Source organism: Dermochelys coriacea, chromosome 2 (assembly GCF_009764565.3).
Source record: "Dermochelys coriacea isolate rDerCor1 chromosome 2, rDerCor1.pri.v4, whole genome shotgun sequence".
NCBI lineage: Eukaryota > Metazoa > Chordata > Testudines > Dermochelyidae > Dermochelys > Dermochelys coriacea.
This window is the reverse complement of record NC_050069.1, coordinates 80,533,584-80,558,270: the sequence shown is the minus strand read 5'-3', so window position 1 is coordinate 80,558,270 and position 24,687 is coordinate 80,533,584.

Sequence of the window (24,687 nt, the reverse complement as noted above, 5' to 3'; positions counted from 1 at the left end):
TATCAAGAGAGATGATGGTTTGTAAATACTTTAATCTCTATGTGCAAAGATAATGATTTTCGCAGTAGCTGTTTGTTGGGGAGCTTAGATTACAGGCACTAGCCCTCCTTTGTTTGCTGAACCCAATGCTGAGCAATAAAATAACTCACAACCTTAAACCATTGCCAATATGCTGCGTGCCAAGCTTTTCCCTAATGATGCAGAAGTGAATCCAAACCACTAGAAAGTACACACAAAAAGCAAGCAAGCAAAAGGGTCATAAAATAAAGATTTGTTCCATAATTCATCTGTGATCACAGAAACAACATTTTTGTACATGCATCTTTCAGGAAAGAGTGCCATTCCTTATGGAAGTGGGGTGAGATGGATGTGAGTATAATACTTTTTGCCTTTTTAAAATCCAGAGGGCCCTTCCTGCAGTCTGGAGGATCATCACATACATTGACACAGATTCTAGAGCCAATAGAAATTGGGGAAGCAGCAGCACTGTTGGATGCTCCACCATCCTTAGCCCTTTCACAGGACTACAGTGTGGATGGGTCTACATGGATGGGGGGGGGGGGAGAGAAATGACAGTTCCAAGGCAGGAAGAGATGAAACAGGAGTCAGGACTACTGACACTAAACAACAGGTTTCAGAGTAGCAGCCGTGTTAGTCTGCATCTGATGAAGTGAGCTGTAGCTCACGAAAGCTTATGCTCGAATAAATGTGTTAGTCTCCAAGGTGCCACAAGTCCTCTCTTTCTTTTTGACACTAAATATGCTCCCTTATCTGGTCCTTCTAAGCAGAAGTCTGCCTCAGAGTTAACATTGCTTCTGGTAGCATTACTTGGAACATGGGTTCAGGATGCAGGTACATGGAAAAGTCAGTGGTAGCACAGGTCCTTAAGGTACACAGAAAGCAGGTTCTTAGTACTACCAACCAGGAGATCTACTAGAAGGTATTAGCTGCCTGTACAGATGCACTCTAGATGAACTTCTCCATTACTTAGGCAACTGGTTGAGCATGGCAGGAAGGTGTCACATTTATTCATCTTTTTAGGCTCAAGCTGTTGGCTTGACCTCATAGTATATTTCCAAAGATTCATTTTTACTCACAGAGAGCCTACAGAATTCTAGTCTGGTCTGGGCTTTTACAAACCAAACACACACCGACACTTTTCAGTGATTGTCTAATTGACAGGATGAACAGACAGGTCAGTCTTGTGAGGGACACCTAGACACCTTTGTAATGCACCACTCATAAAAATTATAAGGATTGCTTCATGACAGGCTATGGATTTTGTTTAATCTATATAATGCATTCAATCTTTTTTATGCTGTCTAATATACAACTCATTGATAGTAGGATTATGTATATAGAACAGTTTAAAATAAAAATGTGTGTGATGCTACTCTCTTTGAAGGGGTTAACTGGTCATGGGGCATTTTAGATATTTTATAGGTTTTTACTGTTTTCCAAGTGGATGCATTTTGAAAATTTTATTATATATTTTTTAGTCTGCTGCTATGGGTGAAGAGATCAAAGAGGGACACTATATAGTAGCCCCTGTGTCCTGAAGTGAAATTAGATTCAGTTATTAGCTCTGCTACTCAGTAGCATACATGAACTAATGCAGCATCTATCCCCTTTGCCTTATCTATTGTGACAAGCCTCCAGGGGGCTGATCCATGTGAAATTCATTTCACATCTCATTCATTGAGTGCCTGGGATTTGAAAATACCTTTCTGCTCTTCTAGGTTTCAATAAGTGAGCTTGCAGAGGCTCATTGCCTTCAAAAAGAAAGTAAACTTCTGCAGAGAGGGTTCTTCACATTTTGTCAGATACCACAGGAGATGTAGTCAGCATCATTTCAGGAGTCATGTACGTGTAGATTCAGGACAAGATTGATTTTGATAAGGATCAGAGGTTCCAGGGCAACAGAACTATTTATTTCACACTAGATACCATGTATCTCATCACATAAAAAGAATATGCATAGACATCTCCTATAGGCCTGGAGCATAGATAAAGAGTCCTGCCTTGCAGCCTCCCATTGATTATGAAACTACCATGCCACCATTAGAGTGCTTGTCCATGTGATGTTAGCATACCTTAAGTTACTTCAGTGTGCATTCTGCTTGAGAAAGGACTGTACGATCACGCCCAGAATTTGTTCTGGACAGTATTTCTCATATTTGGCGAGCATCCAAGCACACTATAGTGTAATGAGGGGTGGTTCAATATCTCTAGAACAGCCATTGTGCCCTTTTGATTGTCCATGCAACCCCACTAAAGTCAATGAGTAAAACCAGAACAAGTTTTAGCTCTAGGTTCTCAGGGATAGATCAAATGGAGACTAAGACAAGGATCTCTTTCCTCCTATGAAGAAAGTTAGGCATGTGGATAAGTTTTTTCAGGATCAAGGCCATAAACAGGGGATATTGCTAGGACTGCATATTTTGCATAACAGAATAAAAACACATTCATAGTTGCAAACCAATGACAAATCTTCACAAACAATGGCAGTACTCAGAAGACAAGAATGAAGATTTAGGACTTGATCTCAACAGAGCACCATGCAACAGAACCACACGGAAAAAGACCTTAAGTTGCATAAATATCAGTACTAAGGCCATTGCAGGATCAGGGCTGAGATATGATTGTTTTTTGTTTTTTTAAAAGCCTAATAGAGTGCTCTAGGCCCACACAGGAGGATTCCAATAATACCCACAGCTAGCCCCAGAAAAGGAAATGAAAACAGCTTGATGCTACATGTCCTTTGATAGCCTTGAATCAGAGTATTTGGATGCAGGATAGAGTAAGGGAGAGACTGAATGACATCAAGTGGGTACTGTTAGCAACAGCTGGGATGAGCAACAGGATATCCACCCAGCCAACACTATTCTAGTATGTCATTGATATATGGGTTATTTGAAAGCCTAATACATTGGTTCTTCCAAGCCAACTACATACATTAAACAATGCTACCAATATAAATGCTACTATGACTATCCCTGTTCTCTAACTTAGATTTCTACTCTGTCTTTGGCCCTTTGCGTCTTTCCTGCTTTCTTTACAATGGCAGCCCTACACCTCCAATATAGATATTTGGAGAGATTTTCAGTTAAATACAACGCATTTAAAAATATGAAGATGCCATATAATATTAAGAGGCAAAACCGTAACAATGATGTACTTTTTTCAGTGAGGATTTGTTTTTATTGCTGGTTTAAATAAATGATTCAGTATGCACGTTAATCCTATTCCCGTGTCACCCTTAGAGCTGGCTGGGTACCAGAATTTCTGTTCCATGTGAAATACTGATTCTGAAAAAAAATAAAGTGATGAAATTTCAAAGTTCTCCACAAAATGAAGTGTTCCACTGGCCCCAAATTTTGATTAAAAACACTAAATATATAATATGTAAAAGGGTGTTAATAAAATGAAATTAATCAAAGGACACTAACAAAACATTGACTTTTTCCCATTGAAAAACTGTCAAAACTGACATTTCCTAGGAACTGTTTTGATTTTCACAAACCTACTTTTTCAGGAAACAACAGTTCTAAAATGTTTTGACCTGCTCTAGTCACTACATTTGTGATTATTTCTCCTTTAGTAAATAAGGGACCATTAATATTTGGGCTTTACCTGTCGATGCTCAAATTGGTGACCTTTCTATGTCTCACCTACCATGTGCAAATAGCCAACATTCAGATGAAGAGTTGCATTGTTTTACCTTATTCTTCTTCAATTTTGCCATCAAAACCTGACAGCTGGCAGAAAACTTTACTTCTGGTATTCAATCCCTCCAACAGCTCATGAATTAACAAATACATGAGAAGGGTGGATTAAAACCCCAAACAATAAAACCTTGGGACTCTCTTTCAGACAGTAGTTTCCCAACAAGTACCATTTCTTGCTTGAAACAGCCTGGGGTTTCCTCAATTCCTATAATACTTCTGTGCACTGCCTCTCCCTGCCCCATTCTCTAGGATTGGTTTTCAGTCTAGAAAATGGCTATTTATTAGAACCTTTGTGCCTTTCAAGTATGAACTGTACTCTACAGGGATTCTGTTTAACATTTTCTTCCTGTTGTAAATAAACCTACAGGTAAATTATAATAGAGTAATTTTTCTGGTGTTTCTGAGCCTATGAATTAAATGGTTAGCTTCCTTTCTTTAAAAAGGAAAGTTTCTCTCCCCACTGCAGCCACCTTTCTTTTGACAAAAGTAGTACTGAAGTATCATGGCAATTTTTTAGACACCCACACCGAAAACTTAAAACAAGTTAAGACGACTACAATGGGTTTCCCCATCACATCATTTGCAAAATCCAAGCATTTAAAAGCAAGGGAATGAATAGTTAAGGAGTTCATAAATTGTACAATGCCCACACAAAATAGACACAATTTTTATCAAATATTTAGAAATGCATATTTCTTCACAATACAGCAATCAGAACTTTAACTGTGGGAATGTTTTAATGTACATTTATCAACTTGTTTTCAGAAGCTAAATATTTTCCTAGAGTGGCATTGTTAAGTGAGAAATATCAATTGTCAGTTGAAAAATCTAACAATATAATTTTTTAGAAAAGTGCTTAGACCAGAGGTGGGCAAACTACGGCCCGCAGGACACTCCTGCCCAGCCCCTTAACTCCTGGCCCAGGAGGTTAGCCCCTGGCTCTTCCCCTGGTGTTCCCCCTCCCCTTCAGCCTCAGCTCACTGTGCTGCAGGCGCAATGCTTTGGGTGGAGAGTTCTTGCCGGGCAGCATAGCTGCAAACCACGACCTGACCCAATACTCTGTGCTGCGCGGTGGCATGGCTGGCTCCAGCTGGGCAGCATGTGCTCTGAGTGGTGTGGCTGTAGTGCCACCAGCCACTGATGGTCCAGGCAGAGCGGTAAGGGGGCATGGGGGATTGGATAGAGGGCAGGGGAGTCTGGGGTAGTGGTCAGGGGGCAGGGAACTGGGGGGTTGAATGGAGCAGGGGTCCTGGGGGGGCAGTCAGGGGATCAGGGGGCAGTAAGGGAGAAGCGGTGATTGGATAGGGCAGGGGTCCTGGAGGGGCAGCCAGGAATGAGAGGAGGGGTTGGATGGGGTGGGGGGGGCAGTCGGGGCGGAGGTCCTGGGGGTTGAATGGGGCAGAAGTCCCAGGGGGGCCATCAGGGGGTGAGAAGCAATGCGGTGGGGTGCGTGTGGAAAGGTTGGACGGGGGCGGGGCCTGGCCACAGAGGCACAGCCTCCCCAACTGGCCCTCCATACAATTTCAGAAACCCAATGTGGCCTTCAGGACAAAAAGTTTGCCCACCCCTGGCTTAGACTAGACTAATGTTTGAATGTAGTTTAATAAGAATGTATATAGTATCAGTTTATAATAAAGGCATGTATATCTGTAGAGTTGCATTTGATAGCAACAAACAGCCAGCAATGTTTACATCCGTTGTAGATTTATATTTTGAGGTTACAGAAGAAAGAATAGTATTTGTTTTTGTTCACAATTAAAGTGATATGCACAGCAGTACACTGTTTATGTGGGCAGTGTAAGATTTACAGTCTCCTCTGCTATTTGGTTCTGTGCTTTTGAATCCTTGGCTTTTGTCAGTGATGTGATGCATCTATCAATCATTGACAATTATCAGTCTTAAAATTATAGAGATTTATTTGTAGGGTTTTCCAGCTTTCTTTCCTAAAAAACCCAACCTCTTTTGAAGAGGAAATGAAAGCATGCTAAAATATTTAAATAAATGAAATTCCCAGGTCACAAGATGATTAAAATTACAAGTAAATGGCATTTGTCAAGCTAAAAGTGGCTTTGGTGAAGCCCTGCTAGAAAAAAAAACCAAAACAAAACACACACCACACTCTTGTTCTCTAGCAAGGTAATTTAGCCATAAGTATACGTGCAGCACATCCTCCCTTCATTCTGAATGCTGGTAGAATGCCAAAACGCTACCAGGATATCTAAGTATCACATCCACGATTTGGACTTCGACTCCATAGCCAGGGTCTAACCAACTAAACATTCAAATTAGTCAGAAGATCACTGATGTGTCTTTCATTTATTCTGATCTGCATCCCTTCCCTTTTATTGTCTATTATAATTTGCTAGTTGTCCAGTCAGGCTATATTTTGTGTGAAAACTGAAGCAAAGTAGACATTGAGCAGCTCTGCCTTCTCTCTTTTGTTACCAGCTCACCTTCTCCATTGAGCAGTGGACCCATACCATCCCTGATCTTTCTTTTTTTGTCAGACGTGTGTAGAACCCTTTCTGCTCATATAACATTTCCTGCCAACTTCTAACTCACCCTTTTGTCCCTACATGCTCACATATTCCAATGTATACTTCCTTAGTGACATGTCCCTCCTTCCATTTCCTGTATGTATCCCTCATTACCAAAGGTATAGAAACTGTCAGAGCTAGGAACAGAACACTGCACTTTGAGGGCTTGATTGTTCATTGTAGGCGCAGTCCCAGAGTAAGGTGCAGTGCAGAGCTAGCTAGAGGGAACACCAGGAAATGCTCTCCCTGGCACTCTAGCCTAGAGAAGCCACACACACTGTGCTCTGATATTTCACTGTGAGTGTTGCAAAGAGAGACAGTTTTCAAAGAGGAGCCATCTTAAATCTCAAAAAGAACAATCAAAAATTCCAGAAACATTCTAGCTTCCAATGATACTGAAACCTGCAAGAGTTGCAAGGAGGAGTTTTCCATTTACTCACATTTACAAGGGCCATGAAAACCTGCTGTACATATTGGGGCTGTGACTGTACTCTCATTATTGAGAGACTACCCTGTTGCATAATAAAGTAACACTCAGCCTGCAGAGCAGAGACTGACTTTCCAGTCTCTACCCCAAAGCGCTGGGACTAGGCCATCCACCAGAGGGCAACATGCTTATCTCTCTCCATAATGAGAAAAATCCTCATGCTATCTAGAAATTCACTCCACAAAGACCACAGGAATGGCAGTTATCCTGCTCTTCTTCCTTACAGAAGCACAGAGTTCTGGAAAAGGGACTGGAATATTTTACTTATAGGGCAGATGGTTTAATAAAAAAGACTTGGACAAAAAGTAATAAAAATCATACATACAAGAGACAGTAACTCAGACTTCAGGATTCATTTACTTTCTCTGTCGTCAGTCTTTCACCTTATCTGCTATAAGCCTTATTGCTACCCTTGCTATCCCAAAATGCCCAGTTATGGGGGGAGAGGGGGACAACTGCTAACTGCCCATTTTCCAACCACTGCTGCTATGGTGCTTCAAGGCCAGCATTTAGACCAAGCAGTTCCAACCTGATAGTTCTGCAAAAGATATCTTTCCACAAATAAAAGAAAAACCTTAGTGGTCAGAAGAAAGTTTTTTTGCAACATCATTTCTTTCAAACCTCTCATTGCTGGTTTGTATTTGGCTTTTTATTTAGAAGCCAGTGCAACTCAAACTCTCAGTTTATCAAAACCCAGAGGAAAAAAAGCTCTATTTTGATCTAAGGAATGGTAGGAAGGAAAACAGCACAATACAGACGATGGATTTCAAGAAGGCAGACTTTAGCAAATTTAAGGAGTTGGTCGGTAAGTTCCCATGGGAAGCAAGTCTAAGGGAAAAACAGTTCGAGAGTTGGCAGTTTTTCAAAGAGACATTATTAAGGGCACAATAGCAAAATTATCCCACCGCATAGGAAAGATAGGAAGCATGGCAAGAGACGACACTGACTTAACCAGGAGATCTTCAATAGGCTGAAACTCAACAAAAAGCAACAACAACAAAAAGAGTCCCACAAAAAATGGAAAGTAGATCAAATTATAAAGGATGAATATGAATAATGCAAGTATGTAGGGACAAAATTAGAAAGGCCAAAGCACAAAATGAGACTGAACTAGGTAGAGACGTAAAAGGGTAACAAAAATATTCTACAAATACATTAGAAGCAAGAGGAAGACCAAGGACAGGGTAGGTCCGTTACACAGTGGGGAAGGAAATCAATAACAGAAAATGTGGAAATGCCAAAAGTGCTAAATGACTTTGTTTCAGTTTTCATCAAAAAAGTTAGAAGCGATTGGATGTTTAACATAGTGAATGCCAGTGAAAATGAGGTAGGATCAGAAGCTAAAATAGGGTAGACCCAGATGTCTTCAAGTCACTAGGGTCTGATGAAATACATCCCAGAAAACTCAAGGGGCTGACTGAGGAGATATGAGCCATTAGCCATTATCTTTGAAAAGTCATGGAAGACGGGAGAGATTACAAAGGACTGGAAAAGGGCAAATATAGTGCCCATTATAAAAAGGGAAAATTAGGACAACCTGGGGAATTACAGTCCAGTCAGCTTAACTTCAGTATCTGGAAAGATAGTGGAGCAAATAATCAATCCATCAATTTGCAAACACCTAGACGATAATAAGGTGATAAGCAACAGTCAGCATGGATTTGTCAAGAACAAAATCAAGTAAAACCAACATAATAGCTTTCTTTGAAAGGGTAACAAGCCTTGTGGATGCGGGAAACCAGTAGATATGGTATATCTTGACTTTAGTGAGGCTTTTGATGCTGTCGCTCATGACCTCATAAACAAACTAGGGAAATACATCCTAGATGGAGCTACTATAAGGTGAGTGCATAACAGGTTGGAAAACTGTTCCCAGAGAATAGTTAACAGTGGTTCACAATCAAGCTGGATGCGCATATTCAGTGGAGTCCCACAAGGATCAGTTCTGGGTCCAGTTCTTCATCAGATATATAGATAATGACATAGAGCCGTGGTTCCCAAACTTGTTCCGCCACTTGTGTGGGGAAAGTTCCTGGCAGGCCGGGCTGGTTTGTTTACCTGCCGCGTCCGCAGGTTCGGCCGATTGCGGCACCCAGTGGCTGGCCTGGAGCAGTGAACCGCAATGGGAGCTGCTGGAAGTGGTGGCCAGTATGTCCCTCGGCCTGCGCTGCTTCCAGCAGCTCCCATTGGCCTGGAGCAGCAAACTGCAGGCAGGTAAACAAACCGGCCTAGCCCGCCAGGGGCTTTCCCTGCACAAGCAGCAGAACAAGTTTGGGAAACACTGGCATAGAGAGTACACTTAAAAAGTCTGAGGATGATACCAAGCTGGGAAGGGTTGTAAATACTTTGGAAGATAGGATTAAAATTCAAAATGATCAAGATAAACTGGCAAAATGGTCTGAAGTAAATAGGATGAGATTCAATAAAAAGGACAAATGCAAAGTACTCCACTTAGGAAGGAACAAGCATTTGCACACATACAAAATGGGAAATAACTGCCTAGGAAGGAGTACTGCAGAAAGTGCACAGAATCTAGGGGTCAAAGTGGATTAAAAGCTAAACAGAAGTGCAACACTGTTGCAAAAAAGCTCAAACATCATTCTGGTATGTACTGTATTAGCAGGCGTGTTGTAAGCAAGACATAAGTAATAATTCCGCCGCTCTACTCCGTGCTGATTAGGTCTCAACTGGGTGCCACATTTCAGGAAAAATGTGGATAAATTGGAGAAAGCCCAGAAAAGAGCAACAAAAATGGTTAGAGGTCTAGAAAACGTGACCTATGAGTGAAGAATGGAAAAAAAAAAAAATTAAAGTGGTTTTGTTTAGGGTTGCCAACTTTCTAATTCCAGAAAGCCGAACACCTTTTGCCCTGCTCACTGCCCCACCCTTTCCCCGAAGCCCCACCCCTGCTCACTCCATGCACCTCCCTTCGTTTGCTTCTCTCCCCCACCCTCTCTTACATGCTCATTTTCACTGCAAGGCCCAAACAGAACTATTTATTGTTTTGACAGATTATACTAAGTTCAGGTTTTATTTGTTACAGGATGCTAGAACTGGCAGCAAAATAGTCAAAAAGGGTAAATTTTTTTTAAAAAAAATGAAATTTCACAAAGGTTTTCATGATTCTTCCCATTTTTCATAAACAGCTCCATGGTTTTTGTTTTACTAAAGTTATTATAATTGTGTGTGGAATTAGGACCACACTTTAATGGATCCATTGCAGCTGTGATAAAGACCCAATCCTGTCACCCCAATAAAAATCCATAGAGCACAACCACCTGTCCAGATATCTATATAAATAAATCTGTAGAAACCGACTCCCACACCTACATGCAGATAGGCACATGTATTCATGTGCCCACATCTAGCATGCACTAACACATAGGAACTGTCCTGATTTTTAGGTCTTTTTCTTATATAGGCTCCTATTACTCCCCCATCCCAGTCTGATTTTTCACACTTGCTGTCTGGTCACCCTACTAACACATATTCTTCTAGACCTCAACTGAGATCAGGGCTCCAGGTTGGTAGGTGCTGAACATACATTATAAACTTTGTTGCAGACACTCTTTATGTGTATGATACACTGGCTCTTCTGCAACTACCAGTCAACAACATTCACTTTTTAAGAAATACTTTTCTTTTAGAGCTCCCTTCTCCTTTAAAAACTTGTTATGAAATGAACACATTTTATGTCAAATTTTTTGTGCAAGCCATCAAAAGGAATAATAGTCAAAGAGTTAGGCTGCAACTTTTATTCACACAGGTATACACACATGCGGCAATACACACACCTCCCTACACAAAGACAGTCTCTTACACACATACAATGCATGCATGCATGCACGCACTTGCCTACATAGAGACACTTTCATACACTTTCAGGGGTTGCCTAAATCACCCAGCCAAGAAGGGAGGAGGGTGGGCTGGAGGGAAAAAGATAGGGTGACGGATTTGGGGGTGGAGAAGAGAGGATGGGGAGAGAAAGAGGCAAGGACGAGAGCAGGGTGGAGGTCAGAGGGGGAAGTGAAGGAGAGAGGAGGCAGCGGGGGGGTATGTGGGGTGGATGAGGATGCAGGGGGAGGCAGAAGGCTACAGGTGTGTGAGGATGTGGGGGCACAGGGGTGTATAGATATATAAGGGGAGTGCAGCAGTGTATGGAGGTGAATAGGGTGCAGAGCTGTGGGAGGTTGAGAGGATGGGTAGAAGAGCACTGTAAGGATACAGGACTGGGATGGTTAGGTATGGGGGGCAGGACAGGATGGGACAGGGAGGGATGCAGTGAGGGGGATAGGGGTGCAGCCCCATTCCCAGCACTCGGAGACAGATACACATACCTCCAACTCCTGGGTGCTGGCAATGGGGTGACAGACAGACCACAGTTCACTGCAGGGCACACACCACAGCTCGAGCCCAGCCACATGAGGAGCGTGGGGAGAAGAGGGCCAGGCAGCCATGTGAGAGGTGCACACCACATGACTCCGCAGCAGCCACCTGCTGAGTGCTTGCAAGTCAGGCTCGCACTAGTTCCTCCCCTACTCTGACCCAGCCAACGGGAGCTGCACCTGTGGGTGGGGCAGCATGCAGATCTCCCTGGCCACCCCATGGCTAGGAGCTGGACATGCCGGCTGTTTCCCATGGAGGGAGCCTGCCAGCCCTGCTGCCCAACTGGACAGTCAACAGACTAGTCAGTGGTGCTGACTGGAGCCACCAGGGTACCTTCTTGATCAGGAGTGCTGGTCCAAAACCAGACACCTGATCACCCTAGGTTTGTTTGGTCTGGAGAAGAGAAGACTGAGAGGGGACGTGATAACAGCTTTCAGGTACATAAAAGGTTGTTACAAGGAGGAGGGAGAAAAATTGTTCTCCTTAATCTCAGAGGATAGGATGAGACGCAATGGGCTTAAACTGCAGCAAGGGCAGTTTAGGTTGGACATTAGGAAAAATTTCCTGTCAGGGTAGTTAAGCACTAGAACAAATTGCCTAGGGAGGTTGCGGACTCTCCATCAGTGGAGATTTTTTAAGAGCAGGTTAACACCCGTCAGGGATGGCCTCGTCCTGCCATGAGTGCACGGGACTGGACTATATGACCTCTTGAGGTTCCTTCCAGTCCTATTATTATTCTATGTACTGAGAAGCAATCCAACAAACACCTTAGTTCATTGTAAAATTCCATGCACGAGTACTGAATTGATTATTAAAGCTATGACATTGACTTCTCAGGGGTAATGCCATAAACGGTCACTGCGTTTGCATTCCCAGGTCACCACTAAAAGTAGCCAGCTTTGTACTATACCAGTCCATATGTTAAAGAAACTGCTGTAGTTTATTTTGACCAGCTTGGCTGAACATCACAGTCCTTTCCTTACTGTGGTAGGACACCATTCTCAGCATGAGTTTTGTGCAATGACCCAATTCCTACATGAAGGATAGAAAGCAGATATACATGTCTGAGATCTTGTTTACCAGCAGGAAGAAATGGAGCAATCAGGATTATTTCAGTGTTTTAACATACGCTGTTTAAGAGAAGAGAAAAAAAGGCATACTGTAACCTGAAGCAGAAGTCATGTTATGCTCTTTATGAAATCAAAGATACAGACAAGGATGTATTCATTCCTAGCTTCATAATACATATGGGGATCACTTTACATAAAAGACACCGATCTAATATTTTTGCGTAACAGCATACTTTCTTGTTCACCACTGATTTTTCCCCCTTTGCTGTTGGAATTCCTCAAGGAGCCATACTAAGGCTCTGGACCTGATTTCTGGGTCACTTGCACAGCATTGACATGAGCTGGACCTGTGGGGACTCATCAAAATGGGGGGGAGGAAATCAAGCCACTGTCCTTTATTATTCTCCGCTTCTTGTTCTTTTGCAAACTTCAATATATCCAGCCAGCATAGTGTGGCTAGGGAAACAATTAGCTAAGTCTACAAATTAGTTGTTGCAATTAAATTGCTTGTAATTGTCTACTGTTATTATATTTATACATACAGCAATTATTAGATGTATGAAATAAAATCCTTTAGACAAAAGAGCACTTAAATTTCAATCTCTAGATCACATATTGCCATCGTGGAAGACTCACCACTGATGTGCTTCCTCATGGCTGGGCACAGCAATGCAGCTCTTCCTATCTAGAGCCCCATGCTGACAGTTGCTCTGGCCCTGTAGTGGTCCTCTTCTTCTCATGTCTTGGTCCTTGACCAGGTCATTTATAGTCTCCCCTTCCAGAGTAACAGGAAGTCCAACCAACAAAAGTCTAACAAATCATTCCAAGACCTCATGGCAAGGCCTCCAGTCCCCGACGCTGGGCCCAATGGACTTATATTCTTCTCTCTAGGCTTTGAGTTGTCTATATCCCCGCTATGTCAGGAGGCTTCCCAGTGGCTGGTAGGCAAACCCAGACCCTCCCTCTATAATGGGTTCCAGTCCAGGGACCTTGGAAATATCAGCCCAAGTCTGCTGTGTCACAAACCTTGTTGCTTCCTTCCTACCATTAGTCTTTCCTGAGGCCTTCTGCAGCCCCTTCCTGGGCTCATTGTAATGAGCACCACCTCCCCTGGTTTCTCCTCAGACATTTAGTTCCTGTCCTTGTATGAGGGGCAGACACAGGAGATCATGCCAATCCTTTGTCTTTCAGGTATCTCCCCTTTCTAGTGTCAAGAAAATGACTGTAGAGTTCTTCTCTCTCTCCCTGCAACCCCTCAAACTTCAGTCCAAACACACTTTGGCTTTACCATCTCTGCCTCTTAGGGCTTCACTGCTCTGGCTTCCTCCTAGCTCAGGACAACCCACATCTGGCCCCCGGCTTCATTGCCCTCCTAGGCTTCCCTTGAAGCTTACTCTAGTTCAGGCCTTCCCCATCCATTAGCCCAGGAGAGGAAACTCCCAGCTAAGTCTCCTTACTTTCCTACCCTCTCACTGCCTTGTGTTCCTTCCTTTATGAAGGTCCAACTTCTCCCCAGCTGTGTTTGATCATCAATTATACCTAATCTACCCAGGTGCCACCCAGTGGCCTGACTGGACTCAGGGTCCTATTGCTCTGTCCTAGAAGGGAGAAGCACCAGCTGGTGAAAAGGATTTGAGGGAAAGGATGCTTTTGGGTCCAGTATACAGCTGTGCAATAGCTTCCTTCTAACTGACACTTGGGCCAGAGTCACCAATTTTTGATATTCAGTTAATTTAGACTATGTTTTGGGTTAATATGGGTCAATTTATGTTTTATGGGTATAACTCAGGCAAAATTCAGACCTTTCAGCAGAGTTTCAAGAGGAATTTTGGAGAGTTTTGGCTAGGTGGGCTACACTGAGGGTATTTCTGGCTTCTGCTGCTACTGGGTCCATATATTTATTGCTGAGGAAAATGTGCTTCAACCTACTTCAGAAACATCTAAGCACATAGCAGAGCTATTTGCAGACGCAGACAGTGGGACCAAATTATACCGTGAAAAAGAAATATGGAGGCATTGCTCACCTTTCCTTCTACCGACTTGATTTTTTCTTGATAACAGAAACATTGTGCAGAAAATCAGTGTCAATTTCAGTTCTGTTCTGTCATGGATAGAACATCATTTGCATCACATGAATCAGAAGGTAGCCTCTCCCCACAACTCTGTAATTACATGCTTGAGCAATTTCTGGAACAACTGAAACCTATGCATGACTTACAAAACAATACGAATCAGCAAGAGGTCAATGTTTTGATGCACAATCTCTGCCACTCTTTGGAAATGCTCAGCAGACCAGTGAGAATGATAAAATCCTTAAAACTGAGTATTGCTGCATACAGTGCCATTTTTAATCTGCTAATAATTTTGCATTATTTTTGAGATCTCCCCCGATTTACAGCTTGGCAGAGGTTGCTAAACATGGGGAGCACATGGAGAATTCTGTTTCCGAACTGGGAGATGTGGTCACATGATGAAGGACGTGTGATTGTCTCAGATACATTCACTGCTAGACTTGCTATGCAAACTTGCCAGCCACAATCACTTACAGGAGACTATGCCTGCTTAAGAAACTGATAATCCAACAATTTATTAAATAATAAAAAAACCCACGCACCTTTGGGTCAGTAGGGGCTTTGCTAGAAATGCGAAATTTGTTAGTGGAAAATATATGTTTGCAGTGTTGCTTAGTTCATGCTTCAAGAGAGAATGGAAACTACAGGAAACTGGCAGGCAGAGATCACAAACTCCTTTGCACATAGATTAACTAGTAATTCACTAATTCATACATTTGGGAATATAGCTTCTCATATTAGCTTCAATGGCTTTTCTTCAGCTCTAATGTGGTTTATGCTACTGCTATTGTGTTTTAATAAAAACCATGAGATTAGAAATCCTCCCCTGTGATTACTGTCCCAGAGCTGAAATGTGAGATGTGAGAAAATAGAGCATGTACAATACCCACAAACCAATGCATATGCAGTTTTAAAAAATTAAGAGATTGGATGTAATGTGACATGGCTTCTCATGGGATATACTAATCCCACTCAGAAGAATTAGCCTACTCAACTCAATTGTCCCTTTGGGACTTGCAAATAATGCGAGTAATACACATTTAGGTGATAAATTTTGCATGCGATCAGAAGAAGTGTCATTTGTTCTGTGTGGTTTCTCAGCGTAAATTCTAATTATTAAGGAAATTCTAGTCACATTATTACAGTATTATACTATCGGAATGGTAATATGTAGGCAGCATCAGCACATTGGGGCAGACACTATCTTTTTGTTTTCATTTGTACAGCACCCAGCATGATGGGTCACAGCCTACGCCCGGGGCATCTACGCGCTATAGTAATACTAATAATAAATACCATCTAGTAGTTATTGCAAGCCCCTGGACACCAGGAAACATGGGTTTTTATTTCCAGCTCTGTCATGGTTGGCTGAATAGCAGAGTTAGTCACGTAAAACTATCTAGGACCCTCACTTTTAAACTGGGGACAGTAATGTTTACCCACCTTTGTAAAGCACTTATATCCTTGGATTAAAGCACTGAGGATCGGGTCCACACAGGGACTTAAGCACTGTAATGCTGAGCATCATAGTACCCAACTTTTAGGTACCTAGAAAAAAAAAAAAGTCACAGGAACAACACTGATCCACAAAGCCTGATTTAGGCACCTAGGTTCCCTATACAATGCATGGTGGGAAATAAGCACCTTAGAATGAAATCCACAACAGCCAACATGCTAGGTAGGGAGCTGCCTAAACTAGCCAATGGGAGATGTCGACAATAGAAATATGCACTAAGCCCTGCCCCTCTCTCAGAGACAGGTGCCTATGTCTGGGCTGCAAGAGGTGCCTATATCTGCTTGCAATCAACAAATGAACCCTGCTTCATAGAATCAGGCAACTCAGGGTCCCAAGACATCTCTTGTGGAATGACTTAGAGGAGATGGTAGCACTAAAGGAGGTGGTAGCACCACCAATGTCCACCTTGTAATTTTTAGCCTGCTCACCGGCTAGGATATAGAAGACCCAGGTTGAATTGCCCCTCTCTGCTACAGGGGAAGACACAGCTATAGTCTAGCAGGTGAGTGCTCTAACCACTGATCTATGGGACATTCTAATGCCATGCTCCCTCTGTCTCTCTGATTGAAGCTGTTCTCCTCTGGATTAAATAAACGAAGGAGAGATTGGAGCTGGGCGGCCAGGAAGGGGACAGGACTTGGGGTTTCCAGGTTAGTCTAGCCCAGGCATGAGCAGCCACACCACAAAGCCATACCTGGCTTACTAGGTCCTCGCTGGTGCTGAACTAGCCAGTGTTCTTAGTGCTGCAGTAAGCTGAGCTGCTCTAGGATTCTTTTCCAGAGAACTATGGGAGAACTTGTCTGCCCTGCTACCTGTGGGGAATGGTGGGAAGGCACTGAAGGCCTATCTGCACTCAGGTGGTTTAGCCTTCATTCTCGTTGCAAAGAGGGTGGATTAAAAGCCTAAATGCAAGCTTCACCTAGGCTTTTTACCTATCCCCCACGTCGGGCCAGCTAGCCCAGGTTAAAAGTGTTATGTTCATAACATAAGACACAGATAAATCAGATTAAAAATCACATTAGATACTCTTGCTGAAAGGTTGCCACACAACACTACTTTATTTCTGAGAATTCAGAACGATAACACACAGTAACCAAAAGCATCATCAAAGCAGGCTGCTCCCTCAGGCACAAAGACAACTTACCCCACCTTGTGTTAGGCTGGTTATTTCCAGACTGCCCACTACTACATTGCACACTTCACTGCAGAGCTCCTTAGCCTGAAGCAGGACAAGGGGGGAAAACAGCCCTGGGCATTTAAACGCTAACTTACCATTTTAATACAGTTTTATACCATTTTAATACCAGTTGAATACAGTTTTCAATACACCTCAGAAAACCCCACTAAACTCAGGTCAGCTATTTGCGTGTGCGGACGTGAGGGGGGTTAAGAGCAACTGCAGTGAAGATGTAGCCTCACTTAAGCTGCTACCACCAACTCCAGCTGCTGGTCCCTGGCTCTGATCCAGCAGGGGGAGCCAGCAGCTGGCTGATTGCTCAGCAGGAGCCTGAAATGTGTCTGGTGGCTAAAATTTTCAACAGCAAGCAAAGGCCTAAGGTGGGCAAGCCAAAGAGGTAGGTCATCTCTACAGCTGTGTCATTCAATGGTTCCACTAATGCTTGGGACATAGAGAGTCCCATCCTCTGTGCTTTCTGACTGCAGCCTTACAATAAGCTATCTAAACTACTATATGCCACAAGGGGCCACAACAATGGTTCCCGTAACCCACCCAGCAATATTGTTAATCTATCCAACTATACTCTTAGCCCAGCAGAAGAATCTGTCCTATCTCGGGGCCTCTCCTTTTGCCCCTCCACCCCCACGAACATGATACAGTTCTGTGGTGACCTAGAATCCTATTTTCGACATCTCAGACTCAAGGAATATTTCCAACACACCTCTGACCAACATATTAACCCACAGAGACCTTCCTGCCAACACTACAAAAAGAAGGATTCTGGGTGGACTCCTCCTGAAGGTCGAAACAGCAGCCTGGATTTCTACATAGAGTGCTTCCGCCGACGTGCACGAGCTGAAATTGTGGAAAAGCAGCATCGCTTACCCCATAACCTCAGCCATGCAGAACACAGTGCCATCCACAGCCTCAGAAACAACTCTGACATCATAATCAAAAAGGCTGACAAAGGAGGTGCTGTCGTCATCATGAATAGGTCGGAGTATGAACAAGAGGCTACTAGGCAGCTCTCCAACACCACTTTCTACAAGCCATTACCCTCTGATCCCACTGAGAGTTACCAAAAGAAACTACAGCATTTGCTCAAGAAACTCCCTGAAAAAGCACAAGAACAAATCCGCACAGACACACCTCTGGAGCCCCGACCTGGGGTATTCTATCTGCTACCCAAGATCCATAAACCTGGAAATCCTGGACGCCCCATCATCTCAGGCATTGGCACCCTGACAGCAGGATTGTCTGGCTATGTAGACTCCCTCCTCAGGCCCTTCGTTACCAGCACTCCCAGCTATCTTTGAGACACCACTGACTTCCTGAGGAAACTACAGTCCATTGGTGATCTTCCTAAAAACACCATCCTAGCCACTATGGATGTAGAAGCCCTCTACACCAACATTCCACACAAAGATGGACTACAAGCCGTCAGGAACAGTATCCCCGATACTGTCACGGCTAACCTGGTGGCTGAACTTTGTGACTTTGTCCTGACCCATAACTATTTCACATTTGGTGACAATGTATACCTTCAAATCAGCGGCACTGCGATGGGTACCCGCATGGCCCCACAGTATGCCAACATTTTGATGGCTGACTTAGAACAACGCTTCCTCAGCTCTCGTCCCCTAATGCCCCTACTCTACTTGCGCTACATTGATGACATCTTCATCATCTGGACCCATGGAAAAGAAGCTCTTGAGGAATTCCACCATGATTTCAACAGTTTCCATTTCACCATCAACCTCAGCCTGGACCAGTCCACACAAGAGATCCACTTCCTGGACACTACGGTGCTAATAAGCGATGGTCACATAAACACCACCCTATACCGGAAACCTACTGACCGCTATTCCTACCTACATGCCTCTAGCTTTCATCCAGATCATACCACTCTATCCATTGTCTACAGCCAAGTGCTACAATATAACCGCATTACCTCCAACCCCTCAGACAGAGACAAACACCTACAAGATCTCTATCATGCATTCCTACAACTACAATACCCACCTGCTGAAGCGAAGAAACAGATTGACAGAACCAGAAGAGTACCCAGAAGTCACCTACTACAGGACAGGCCCAACAAAGAAAACAACAGAACGCCACTAGCCATCACCTTCAGCCCCCAACTAAAACCTCTCCAAGGCATCATCAAGGATCTACAACCTATCCTGAAGGACGACCCATCACTCTCACAGATCTTGGGAGACAGACCAGTCCTTGCTTACAGACAGCCCCCCAATCTGAAGCAAATACTCACCAGCAACCACACACCACACAACAGAACCACTAACCCAGGAACCTATCCTTGCAACAAAGCCCGTTGCCAACTCTGTCCACATATCTATTCAGGGGATACCATCATAGGGCCTAATCACATCAGCCACGCTATCAGAGGCTCGTTCACCTGCGCATCTACCAATGTGATATATGCCATCATGTGCCAGCAATGCCCCTCTGCCATGTACATTGGCCAAACTGGACAGTCTCTACGTAAAAGAATGAATGGACACAAATCAGACATCAAGAATTATAACATTCAAAAACCAGTTGGAGAACACTTCAATCTCTCTGGTCACTCGATCACATACCTAAGAGTGGCTATACTTCAACAAAAAAGCTTCAAAAACAGACTCCAAGGAGAGACTGCTGAATTGGAATTAATTTGCAAACTGGATACAATTAACTTAGGCTTGAATAGAGACTGGGAATGGATGAGTCATTACACAAAGTAAAACTATTTCCCCATGGTATTTCTCCCTCCCACCCCACCCCCCACTGTTCCTCTGATATTCTTGTTAACTGCTGGAATTAGCCTACCTTGCTTGTCACCATGAAAGGTTTTCCTCCTTCCTCCCCCCCCCCCCCCCCCCCCCCGCTGCTGGTGATGGCTTATCTTAAGTGATCACTCTCCTTACAGTGTGTATGATAAACCCATTGTTTCATGTTCTCTGTGTGTGTGTGTGTGTGTGTGTGTATATAAATCTCTCCTCTGTTTTTTCCACCAAATGCATCCGATGAAGTGAGCTGTAGCTCACGAAAGCTTATGCTCTAATAAATTTGTTAGTCTCTAAGGTGCCACAAGTACTCCTTTTCTTTTTGCGAATACAGACTAACACGGCTGCTACTCTGAAACCTTACAATCTACGGTTCAGATGCTTGACCAATGGCTAGGATTTAAAACATACGTTCTGTGACAAGATGCTCTCAGAAATCTATGGGAGAGCGGTCCTCCTTGCTTCTCCCAAGCTGGTGCTATCCTTTGATTTCTGTATCAGGAAACTGATTGCACCTGGGAATTGTCTCAACATGGGCAATGAGAATTTCTTACGTGATGACATCAGTCCTCAGTCCCAATATCACACCCCTTATTCCCCACTTGCACCTCAATCCACTGTAGGATACAACTCCTCCTGAAGGAAAAAAAGCAGTCCATCAAATTTCTTCTTGAAAGAGCTCTATTGCCAAGTAACTAGCCACGTCCGGCATCAGTGGGTCCTGGAAAGAAGAAAAAAACCACTTGCAGGTAAGCTTCACTGTTCTTAAGGTGGGTCAGCTGCACACCTTGGGTTTGCATTATACATAGGGTGACCATATTTCCCTTAACTGAAAACAGAACACGTGGGGCTGGCCTGAGGCACCTGGAGTTGCCACTCCCCCCCGCCCCCAAACATTCCTTCATGCCCCCAATTGAGCCAAGTAGCAGAGATGGGGAGGAGGGAAGAGAAATGGGCATTGTATGGGATCTGGGCAGCAACGCAGGGTGTGAAAGTGTGCAAGTCTGTGTAAGTACTTTTTGGCTCAGAGCCAGGAGGTGAAGCTATTGGACTCTAATCCAGATAGCAGTGCAATGCCCTTTGGGGGCTGGGATAGCTGAGGGGCAGGAAGGAGTCTCTGGGTATCGGGAGAGATCAAGGAGACTCCAGATATCTTGGCTTCCCCCAACCTTCTGAGGGAAGCTGTGGCAGAAGCAGGTGACTGGAAGTGGAGTGGGGAGGGAAAGAGGCCAGTCGGAGCAATGGGGGAGGGAGGGGTGCTGGAGAGGGCTCCGGGAATTGGCCCTGAAGGACAGAGGGGTGGGGAGGACATGAGACCCAGGTGGGTGCTCTGGGGACAGCTCGAGGGCCGGGGGCCAAGGCCTGGGTGGGGACTCGGCGGGTTGGGGCATGCCGTGTTTAGTGCTCTGGCACAGGCAGATGCTGTGGAACCTAGTTGGACACTTACCAGCTGGGTTGCCTGGTAGGGCTTGGGGCCCACAAGTTGCTGCTCCATGGCCCAGCTGGCCTTGCCATCTCCATGGAAACCAGACACTACATGAGGCGGAGACCAAAGAAGATTTTTAATTAGGACCCCAACAGCGCTGACCTCTGATTGGGCCACAGAGTGAGCATGTAACACCCCATCGCTCCCTGATTGGAGGGGCAGGGCATAGCAGAGAAACATCAGCCAGGCTCCAAGCACAGCACCTGCACAGTCTCTCAATAGTGGGTAGGGCACAGGCCATGGGCTGCCCGTGAGGGGGTGTGTGGAAACATCCCCCCTGAATGTTGCCACTTGGCCCCTGAACATTTCTCTATGCCCCACTGTTTGAAAACCGGGCATTTGTCCCATTTGCTCTTCTCAATTGATGATCAGTTGAGAAGAGCAAATGAGTCAGATGCCCAGTTTTGCCACACACACACACACACACACACACACACACACACAAAAGTTAGGACATCCCAGATAGAGCTTAAAAAAGGGTCTTTCCCAGCCAAAACAGGATGTATGGTCACCCTAATTACACCACACAATGTGATTGTAAAGGTTCTTAGTCTAATGTGTCTGTCACTTTAGCAGCAGAGTCACAGAGTAAGCTAAACATGAAGGATGCCCCAAGAATGAAATCCTGGCTATTCTCCTCCATCTGTGAGGCACTGGTTATGATCCCTAACAATCAGCAGCGTATACATATGCAATTCATCCTTCCCTGTACTACACTTCAGCAAGTCAGGTACTGTAACACTTGGAACAGCTCTTAAAACGTTAGGTCAGCGTACAGGCTGGAATCCAGCACTGTCAGACATGAACTGATGACAGATTGAAGACATTTGGATTTGAAATAAGCCAAGAATCAAAGAAAAACAAAACAAAACAAAAATCAATGTATATGTCTTCATAACTTCTGCCAATGAAGCATTGTTAGAGCCGCACTGCTTGGCTGGAAACCCATTGCTGCCACTCAGTGGTGATGTACCAGCACTTGCCACCTTGCTGCTCCTGTGTGGCCAATATTGTGAACAGCCAAAACAGATTTTGGAGGCAACACAGAAAGTTTTAAAAGATGAGGTATTGTGCTGTTGGTATAATAGAAAAATGAGGTGGAGGCAGTGTACATAGATATTAGTTTTAAACTGGCTAAGTATTAGGTGGTTTTAACAATGAGGTGTCTTTTTTAGCATTTCAGCTGTAAACAACACACCTAACAACCTCATCAGGAATTAAGGTGACCAGATGTCCCGATTTTATAGGGGCAGTCCCAATATTTCGGGCTTTGTCTTATTTTGGCACCTATTACCCCCTACCCCCTTCCCGATTTTTCACACTTGCTGTCTGGTCACCCTATCAGGAATGGTTTTTGCACCCACAGATGAGGCATCTGACATCTGGATGAATGCTTCTGCAAGGGTGACCCGATGTCCCGATTTTATAGGGACAGTCCTGATATTTGGAGCTTTTTCTTATATTGGCACCTATTACCCCCCACACTCTGTCCCGATTTTTAATATTTTCTGTCTGGTCACCCTAGCTTCTGCTTGCTTAAAATGTAAGCATTCCAAGAAATGTTGTGTATGGATGAAGATGGGTAAATAGAATGCCTTCTGCAGTATTCTGTAATAAACAATGAGTACTTTGAATGTATTTACTTTTCTTTAGGATGCTGTTGTTGCCAGCTTATGTACACACCAACACTCAATCAATTTGTTTTTAAAAAAAAAACAAAAAAACCCTTACATTTCACAGGAAAATGGAAGGAAATATAGTATTTAAGGGATGTTGGGCAAATAAAAAAAATACTCTAATGGTAAAAGACCACCATATTTTATTGGCAACATCTCTTAATTTGTCATCTTGGGAAACTTTTATTTTTGAATATCATCAATATGCTACAGAGCCCATTTTCAAGTATATCCCACACACACACACACACACACACACAGCCCTAAACATATCTTGTACACACGCACATGCACACTCTATACCAGTGGTTTTCAAACTTTTTCCTGGGGACCCAGTTGAAGAAAATTGTTGATCCCGAGCACCGTTGGGTCACGGGCATGAGGAGTTTGGCATATGGGAAGGGCTCAGGGCTGGGGATGAGGGTTGGAGTGTGGAGATAAGGGCTGCAGGGTGGGGCTGGGAATGAGGGGTTCAGGGTTGGGGGGCTCAGGGTTTGGGGGGCTCAGGGCTGTGGCAGGGGTTGGGTTGCGTTGCAGAAGGGGGTCAAGGCTCTGGGCTAGGAGTGCAGGCACTGGGGATGAGGGGCTTGGGGCACAGGCTTACCTCCAGCAGCTCCTGGACAGCAGCGCAGCCAGGGTGCAGAGGCAGGTTTCCCACCTGTCCTGGCACTGCTGACCACCCTGTGCCCCAAAAAAGTCTACCAGCAGCAGGTCTGGCTCCTAGGTGGAGGCACACAAGTGGCTCCACGTGGGAGCCAGCCAATGGGAGTGTGGAGCCAGTGCTCAGGGCAGGAGCAGCGTGCGGAGCCCCATGACCCCCCCCCACCTAAAAGCTGGACCCACTGCTGGCCACTTCTGGAGTGCAGTGCGGTGTTGGAACAGATAGGCACTAGCCTGCCTTAGCTGGGCAGCACCGCCGATGGGACTTTTAAATGTCCTGGTCAGCAGTGCTGACCAGAGCCACTAGGGCCACGGGGTGCTGAGCAAGGTGACCCAGTGCCTTACATTCCAAATATAGTGCCCATCTATAAAAAGGGAAATAAGGACAACCCTGGGAATTACAGACCAGTCAGCTTAACTTCTGTACCTGGAAAGATAATGGAGAAAATAATTAAGAAATCAATTTGCAAACACCTAGAAAATGAGGTGATAGGCAACTGTCAGCATGGATTTGTCAAGAACAAATCATGTCAAACCAACCCGATACCCTGTCAAAGACAGCGTAACAAGCTTTGTGGATGGGGGGGAAGCAGTAGATATGGTATACATCTTGACTTTAGTAAGGCTTTTGATACCATCTCGCATGGCCTCATAAATTAGGGAAACACAATGTACATGGAGCTACTATAAGGTGTGTGCATAACTGGCTGGAAAATCATTCCCAGAGAGTAGTTATCAGTTGTTCAGTGTCATGCTGGAAGGGCATAATGAGTGGGGTCCCGCAGGGATCGGTTCTGGGTCTGGTTCTGGTTCTGTTCAATATCTTCATCAATTATTTAGATAATGGCATAGAGAGAGAGTACACTTAGAAAGTTTGCGGACAATACCAAGTTGGGAGGGGTTGCAAGTGCTTTGGAGGATAGAATTCAAATTCAAAAATGGATCTGGACAAACTGGCAAAATGGTCTGATGTAAATAGGATGAAATTCAATAGGGACAAATGCAAAGTACTCGACTTAGGAAAGAACAAGCAGTTGAATGCATACAAAATGCGAAATGACTGCCAAGGAAGGAGTGCTGCGGAAAGAGATCTGGGAGTCATA